This window comes from Gorilla gorilla, chromosome 12 (assembly GCF_029281585.2).
Source record: "Gorilla gorilla gorilla isolate KB3781 chromosome 12, NHGRI_mGorGor1-v2.1_pri, whole genome shotgun sequence".
In the NCBI taxonomy this organism is placed as follows: Eukaryota; Metazoa; Chordata; class Mammalia; order Primates; family Hominidae; genus Gorilla; species Gorilla gorilla.
The window spans coordinates 66461677-66470796 of NC_073236.2; the positions used below are offsets into that span (position 1 = coordinate 66461677).

Sequence of the window (9120 nt, forward strand, 5' to 3'; positions counted from 1 at the left end):
AGAAAAAAGGATTGATACATACAAAACATTTATTAATTGATACTGATGCATGAAAAACATGGAGTGGGTAAATCTTACAGAGATTATGTTGAGCAAAAGAAGCCAGACACAAAACAGTACGTACTGAATTATTCCATGTATATGAAGTTCAAGAGTAGGCAAAACTAATCTATAGTGATATACTGAGAAATATGGTTACCCGAAAGAGGGGGTATATACTGACTGGAAAAAGGTACAAGGGAACTTTTTGGAGGATGTAAATGTTCTATATATTGATTTGTGTTAAAAAGTCATCAAATGGTAGATTCACTTAAGATTTGCTCCTTTTACTGTATGTACATTAAAGCTCCATAAATAAAACATAGTGGGTCAGAGGAAGACTCTGTTTCTCCTACTGATTCTCCACCTAAATAAATGACCAGTGGCCAGGCACAGTGGCTCATGCCTGCGATTTCAGCACTTTGGGAGGCTGAGACAGGAGAATTGCTTGAGCCCAGGAATTCAAGACCAGCCGGGGCAACATAGTGAGAGCCCCATCTCTACAAAAAAAAATTTTTTAATTAGCGGGGTGTGGTGGTGCGTGCCTGTGGTTCCAGCTACTTGGGAGGCTGAGGTGGGAGAATTGCCTGAGCTGGGGAAAGTTGAGGCTGCAGTGAGCCATGATCGTGCCACTGCACTCCAGTCTGGGCAACAGAGCATGAGAGCCTGTCTTGAAAAAGAAAAAAAAACAACCAAAAAACGACTAACCCATGGTCAAAACTGAACCCAAGAGTCAACCTTGACTCCTTCCTCTCTCTTTTGCCCCAAGGGTAGCTATTCACCCTTGTGTGTGTGTTATAAAAGAGCTCCTAAATGGCTGCTGACTCTGAAAGCTTCTCCTTTCCTGTTGCCACCCACTGTTCACGTCTGAGGGCCCACTGTCAGTTGATTTGCCACAGTGGCCTCCTAACTGATCCCCGTTCCAGGTTACCTTCCACGCTGTATCAGAGCATGGAAGGTGGTCTTAGAACGCTGGTCATTCTAAGATAAAAATCGCATCGCCTATACAGCTTAAATCTCTTCAATAGCATCGTATTACTCTAGGGATAAAGTCCAAATGCCTATGCATAGAAGCTTGTGATCAGATAGGTGGGGGAAAAAAAAAAACAAGTCCAAATGCCTAAACCTGTTTAAAAGGTCTTCTAGGATCCTGAGCTCACCAGTTTCTCCAGCCTGACCCCACTTGCCCTTCCTAGCCTCTTTCCCTCCTCACACTGCAGCCATCATGGGCTTCCGCCAGTTCCCTGAATCCTTTTCTCCTCCCTTGTCTTTTTTCTCTCACCTTCTGGCTTTTGTATATGCTGTCCCCTTTGCCCAGAACATTCTCCCCACTCAACCTTTCCCTTTTTCTGGCTAACTTTTACTTAACCTTCCAGTCTCCATTCAAATGTCACTTCCTTGGGGAAGCCTTCCCTGAATATCTTGTTGAGCTAACGACCTCCTGCTTCCTTCTATGATCTCAAACCATCCGGTCCTTCTCCCACTGGCACATGCATCACGCCTTTCTGTAATAAGTTGTTGAACTGGCTGATGTATTAAGTCCTCAACAAATATTTAGATGAATGAATAATCAATGAATGAGAGCAAGGATTGGAAGAAAACAACTAGTCATGAAATTCATGTCATAGTGACCAATTCCACCCACATACACATAGATGCCCAGAAAACACAGGGCACACATTTGGGGTAGGAAGAATTACTCACCATTTCTTAACTGGATATATTGTTTCTAACCTCGCCTTTTTTTTTTTTTTTTTTTTGTAGCAAGTGCCTGTGCTTCAACCACCACTTAATTTGTTAATTCTGACTCTTAATCCTGAGACTGTAGGTAGAGAAGATAACATACTCCCATTTCACAGGTGAGAATGCACAAGCACAGAAAGTATTTCTAATTTGTTCAAGGTCACAGAACAAACCAGTGGCAGAACTGGGTCAGACTCAGTTCCTCTGACTCCCTGGCTTGAGGTTTTACTCTATTGTCAGATTCTCTATGTCTCCTGCAGGCCATGTGTCCCTACCAAATGTAGGGATCACCGGTTTGGCCTTTGTGAGAGCAGGTGCTTAGAAATCCTGTTGAACTTTCTTCCTTCGCTACCTACCCTGTACCAGAAACCCGCTGCACAACATTGATAAAACCAGTTCTATTCTAGGCCCCGACTTGCTGCTGCCTGGGGAGGTGACCCCCAGGGCATTCCCCCTCATGCTTAACTGAATAAAACTCCCTGCTGAAGTCTTCACATGGCACACCGCACGAACATGTGGGACCCACTGGTTGCCAAGCCAAATGTGGCTCCAGATTATTCTAGGAAACAAATAAATTGTTTTGCTCTGGATTGAAGGAATTGCTAATTAGGGATTTTTATTTTGAGCAGTGTTCCTTGGAGCTGGCAGACAGATGGAGTAGGCGACTTGCTCCAGGGGCATTGTTAAGCAGAGGGAACTGTTTCTGCCCCTGGTTATGAGAACGTGCCAGAGCTCATTGCTGCCCAGCTCTTGCTCTCAAGGACAAGGGAGGCTTCCTGGCTCACAGTTATTTCCTCTTCTCTGGGACTGGCCCTCAAAGCACAAGCACAAGACCCTAGTGGTGGTGTCAACCGGATATTACCCTGCCTGCTAGCCATATAATTGTCCTAAGGAGAAGAGCAGAGGTCTTTTCTAGGATTCCCTACCTGCAACTGGGAATGAGAATCCATTTATCACAGAAGCTGAAGTGTAGAACACACAGTCTGCTAAAGGCCAGGTTTTCAGTTATCAGTGAGAAAAAAAAAAAAAAAGGAGCTGAGAGCATTCTGAAAACTCTTAGCCTCTGACACCCAGCTTCTGACACCCAGTGTGTCCCTGATGCCCTCACAGGTTGGTTGTTTGACACTTTTTTGGATTCCCCATTCCCTTGGATATGCTGATAAGTTTCTTCTTTCCTCCCCTCTTTCTTTCTTTCTCTTTCTTTTTTCTTTCTTTCTTTTTCTTTCTTTCTTTCTCTCTTTCTTTCTTTTTCTTCCTTTCTTTCATTCGTTCTTCTCTAAGCTAATTGAGGTTGCATTTCTGTCATTTGCAACCAGAAGCCCAGCCTGATGATGATGGACAGGATTCAAGGACACACAGAGGACCCAGGCTATGGCTCAACAGACCTAGCTGTGGATAAATTGCCTGGGCATTTCAGAGTTATATTGCCCAATCTCAGTACAATGACCAATCTACATCAAAGAGGTTTAAAGAAAACTATGGCAAGATAGGGGAGGAGAGATGGTGAAAAGACAGTGAGATGAGCTCAGATAAGTGAAAACAGAAGGAGGCCAGAGAGAGAGAAACATGCCAGATAGATAGGTTAAGAAGGCTTGTTTCTAATTCCAGTTCTGTTCTAGAGCTATAGGTCTCTCCGTCTGCTCACTAATCCTCCTTTTTGCCTTCTTAACACATGAATTGGAAATTAGTGCTCTGAACACCATTATTTAATCAAATAAAAACATTTAACAAGATCCAAGTCCGTTATTACCCACAAAGGGATAACCAGGCTTAGATCCAAAGGGCTGATGGGAGGCCGATTCCAAATCACAGGGCAGTAGCAGTGTGAAGTCATTGTAACCGTCCACCTACCTCTGACCCTCCTAAAACCCACCCTAGTCATGCCTCTTCTGTGATCATCTACCTCTCAGCTCTGTCCAGTGTTGCCAAAGGAAGGCTGTAGAATGGAAGATGAGAGAAAGAATAACCTCCCTCTCTCCTGTAGGAGAACAGCTCAGAAGCCAAGCCACCTTGGAAGAATCCACTTTTCCTAACGGCATGCAGCCACCTTGTTCTCCTCGCCACCTCTCCCCATGATCCAAAAGAGAAAGAACAGGCCCGGTGTGCTGGCTCACACCTGTAATCCTAGCGCTTTGGGAGTTCATGGTGGGAGAATCACTTGAGCCCAGGAGTTAGAAACCAGCCTGGGCAACAGAGAGACCCCATCTCTACAAAAAATGAGTAAATAAAAATAGAAAGAATTCAAAATAGAAAGAACAAAAGTAAAGAGGGTACATAAGCCCCCTATGTACATGTCCCCACCTAGTCCTCCCAGTCTATGCCACAGCAGAGCAGCCTCACTTTCAGTGCCCACTACAGGGATGTGAGGAGCATAAGGAAGGCTTCCACTCAAAAAAAAGTCTTTGGGTGAGGAGGCCAAAGGTGGGTGGGTCACTCAGGTCAGGAGTTCAAGACCAGCCTGACCAACATGGAGAAACCCCATCTCTACTAAAAATACAAAATTAGCAGGGCATGGTGGTGCATGCCTGTAACCCCAGCTACTTGGGAGGCTGAGGCAGGAGAATCACTTGAACCCGGGAGGCAGAGGTTGCGGTGAGCCAAGATCACACCATTGCACTCCAGCCTGGGCAACAAAAGTGAAACTGCATTTCAAAAAAAAAAAAAAAGTATTTGGGTGAGGTATTAAGCCTCTATATCATGGAAAAGGAAATACTCAGGCCCTGTGAAAAGATTCTCATCCTTACTGATAATTTTTACAATAAAAATTAAAATATCACTGGGATGCCTCTTTCTGCTTACCAGTTGCTCCTCATATACTGCTAGTTGGCCCAGAGATTGGAACAATCTTTTTAGAGAATATTTAACAATATATATAATTTTACCTTTGTCCTAAAACCAGTTCTATTTGTCCTAAAAAATTTCACTTTTTTTAAGGACCATACTAATCTTCCCTGTATCATTCCAATTTTAGTATATGTGCTGCTGAAGTGAGCATGAAATTTCACTTTTTGTAATCTAGCCTATGGCTATAGTATGAGTTCAGATCCCGGCATCATCACTAACCTGGTAAGCTTGGGCAAATTTCTTAGTGTTCCATGCTCAATTTCTCCATCTGTAAAATAGAGATAATAATAATACTAATCAGGTTGTGGTGAGGATTAAATGATGAGTATAGGTAAAGCTCTCACTACCTGTCAGATAGTGCCCACAGTAACTAACGTGCAAATGTTAGCTAGAATACTGTAGTATTATTACCCCATCAATGCACCACATATACATAAAAGACTATATATAGCCAGATCCTTTATAATAGTGAAAGACAGGAAACTATAAAGTTAAAAAATTATATTCATCTACACAATGAAATATGCTGGTGAAATTGTTACCAACACTATAGATCAACACTGTAGATGGGTATCATTACGGAAAAAATTAAAAAAAAACAAGATACAGTGTTAAGTTAGTTACAAGAGTACGTATAGTATGAAAATGATGTAAATAAGAATTATGATAATAATGTGATTGTTGACTAAATGGATGTTGCATGAATATGCATGAAAAAAATCTATAGGAATCAACCTAAAACGTGTTCGTGTGTGTGTGTACAGGATAGTGAAAGGTATTCTCGTTCTTTGCATTATAATTTTTAACATTTGTTTTTTTCAACAAGCATGTTACTTTTGTGGGCATTAAAAATAATAGCCATACTCATAATCATAATAATGACCCAAACCACAAACTAACGATGGGCCATGAGCAGGGAAGAGAAAAGAGACGGAGAAGGACCCTGACAGTTGGCCTCTTGCCTCAGGGGCCGATGATCACACTACTTCTGCCCTACTGGCTGTGGAAGCCCGGGGGCACTGCAGAGGTCTTGGGAGTGGAGTTGGGCACTGCAGATGCTGCAACTGGATGCAGACTTCATCTCTGCTGCGGCTTCATTAGCCATGTTTTTTGTTACTCTGATGGCTGGCCCTGCCTCTGTCCCTGCTTTTAAATAAATCCTTTAGGAAGAAAAAAAAAGAGGGAGTGGAGGGAAGGGGTAGGAGAGAAGAGAGGAGAGGAAAGGAAGGAGAAGAAAGGAGAAGCAGAGAGGAAAGAGGAGTGAGAAATGCAGTGCCCCTGCATCTCCATGGCCCCAGGAAGTGGGACATGGAACTGTTCCTCAGCTCTCGCTGTCAGGAGTCGCCATGGAGACAGAGTGCTGGCCTCTTCATGATTAATACTCCCAGGCAGCTGTCTTCTTGGAGTCTTTTAAAATATACACACTATTATTTGAACACAATGATATTTAGAGCAGAAAGATCAAGGTAGGGTGTGGAGGAGGGAGCAGTAGCAAAACCAGAACTATGACAGGGGCTGAGCCCTCCCCAGAAGAGAGAGCAGGGAGGCTGCCTCTACCCTCCCTCTGCCCCTCCCCACCTCTTTCCCTGGATTCAAAGCTTCCAGTCTCATGCACTGCAGCATCAGCATCTGAAGGGCCAACCCAGCACCTGGCACTGGGCTGTGCTCAATGAATATTTGATGAATGAATTTCTTCATTCATTAATTCATTCAGCAAATGTTTGTTCAGTGCTTGTCTAGAAAGTGATTCTCCTTTGCACCTTTTCCCATGGAAATAGAAAATTCGCTCTCACCTTCCCCAAGATCACACATACACACACACACACACAACTTACACAACAGCTCCAAAGAACCTTATATGTGCTACTTCTCAGCACTAGTTGTGACCCACTGTTTTCCTATCCATGGCCATCACTCCACGGAATTCTTGCAGGGATGGGCACCAGCCAGCTCAAGTTTACACATCACATCCTATTTGAAAGCTACAGGGAGATCCTCCATCTAAAGCCATCCAACAGTGAATCCTTTTGTAAAATTAATTATCTTTTCCTAAATTGTCTTATAGAGTAGGCTAGCCTGGACTTGACTCTCAGCCCTACCACTGACTAGAAGTGTGGTGTCGATCACGTCATTTGACCTTTTTGAATCTGTTTCCTCATCTGTGAAATTGGTCTCCAATTCCTTACTCCATAGAACTTTTGTGGAGATTGAATGATAAAATATTTGTAAAATGCTCAATGTATGTGATTTCCCTTTTTTCCCTTGTGTACATTTGTGTTTTTATATTTGAAGTGTGATTTAAATGGAGCTCATAGATCTAAGCTCCTCTCTCTTCCTTCCCTTCCCAAAGACCTTTATTTTATCTGGGCCCAGAATCTCTTTGTAAGCTGTTAAAATGTAGAGAGAAGAAGGGATGAGCTGGGAAGAACTACAAAATGCTCAGCCCCCTTTATATTCCCTCCCAGTCCTCAGAGAGCCAAAGGCAGATGCAAATTGCCCTCCAGAGGTAGCCATCCTCTGTGCCTGTGAGTGTGTGTGTGTGTCCATTGGAGGTAAGTAGCATAGACATGGGGGTGTGAGCCATCCCACACCCAGAGCACAGGCTGTCTCTTCCCTATCTCCTTTCCTAATCACTCCTACCCACCCCTGAGCCCTGCCCCCAGGTCTGGCCTCTAACACAAGAAACTTTGGTGACTTGGACCCTTGTCCTAACACAGACCTAGTCCAACAGCCCTTGGCAGAGAGAAGCAATGGCTTGGCAACTCACCAAGAGAGTAGGGGAATTATCTGTGACTAAGAAGGAGGAGGAATGCTGTGGCAGAGGGAAGAACAGCAGAAGGGATGGGCAACCTGGGGCTGACCAATCTGGCCCGACGGGGCGACCTGGGGAGACCTGGACACCAGCCCAGTCAAACTCCTCCCCTCCTCCTCCCTCTCAGGCAGTAGGATGCCAGAGTGGATTTGAGACATGTGTGCCCTGCGTGTCTGGTGTGGGCTCACCTGGCCTTGGCAATGCATTTGGATTAGAATCAAACCCTGGATCTGAAATAGAGTATAAGGAAAATCGTGTTTGGTGTGTCCAATCTTTACAGACATCTGCTGGGTTTCTGCATTTCCTACATGCTCATATATGTGCTACTAACACAGAACCATAGGTGTAGCCATTTAGTAAGACACACTGCAAGTGCATGACCCTGTGAGAACCTTTATATGATTTGTGGACTTCAGGAGAAGATGCATACAAGTGTGTCAGCATATGTTTTGCAGGTGATTGTGTGAAGGGACATATTCTGTGAAAACACTTAATAAGGTCACTGTGGGATGACGAGTGGGCACCTAGTGCTGGAGATGGGGCTCAGGGTCCCAGCAGACATAAAACCAAAGTCTACCTTCTGGCCTGTAATAGGCACTTAAGAAATGAATACTGAATGAATGAACATTGAGAAACTGAATGGATGTTTGGATAATGGACATAGGGTGAAAGGACTGAGAATGTGGTGGGGTTTGGGCATTCTTGGGCTCTCTCTCTCTCTCTTGAAAAAGAGGGTACAGGGGTGGAAGAGAGGCTGGGAGCTATACTGCCCATGATGCTGAGTCCACCACCCCCAAAGGGCTTTGTTTCTATTTCAAAAAAGGAGAGAAGGAAGGAGGAGCCCTAAACCTGCCCACCTTACCCTCCAGCACACAGAGTCTCAGGAATTGATGCTCTTCATAAAGAAGAATATGCTATTCCATGTATTTATTTAATCCTTCCGCCCCATGTATTTATTTAATTTGGTTCCAGAAAGGAGTTAAGTGAGCTATAATACAAAATAAAATAAACATTTTAAAAAGAATGAGAGAATGAGACAGAGGGAAAACCACAGCAGAAGAGAGATGAGACTAGGAGAGTAGGCAAGCTTCTTTGCTGGAGTTGGCTCTGATGCTTCTGCAGCCAAGATTTACAGCCTCCTTAAGGCTAGGATGTTTTTTTCTCAAAAGAAGCCCAATTATTTCAAGTACTGATTCCAGGGAGATATTTCCCACGGATTCCCTGTGTGTTGCTGGGAACAACATCCTTAGAGCAAAAGCCATTCGTATGAAGGCAGAAAAAAGGTTCTGCAGAAGCATCTCATACCCTGTGGGTGAGGGAGGAGTGAGCAGGAATTGGCCCTACTTTTATGGAAGACAATTTGCCAGCTGTCTATCAAAATTTTACATATACTTTGGCACACAATTACACTCATTGGAATTTATCTCACAGACACATTCACATTTATATAGTCAAGGATGTTGACTCCAACAACATTGGTATAAGTAAAAAGTTGGAAACTGCCTACATGCTCATGGATAGGGGACAAATCGACTAACTCAAGGTCCTCCCTTACAATGGAGTACTATACAGCCTTGAAAAAGAATGACAAGATCTTTATGTCAGGACATGACACAATCTCTAAGTTATTTCAAGTGAAAAAATAATAATAATATTGCAGAACAATGTGTATGGTTGGATAT

The 9120-nt window shown here is 43.6% G+C and overlaps 1 non-coding gene across 1 annotated transcript; it reads right to left on the bottom strand.

Annotated features, from left to right (window-relative positions):
* Nucleotides 1–4672: 4672 nt before the first annotated feature.
* On the bottom strand, nt 4673–4777 carry LOC115933609 (U6 spliceosomal RNA). Its single transcript, XR_004069477.1, has one exon. It is a non-coding gene; the product is annotated as a U6 spliceosomal RNA (small nuclear RNA).
* Nucleotides 4778–9120: the final 4343 nt, after the last annotated feature.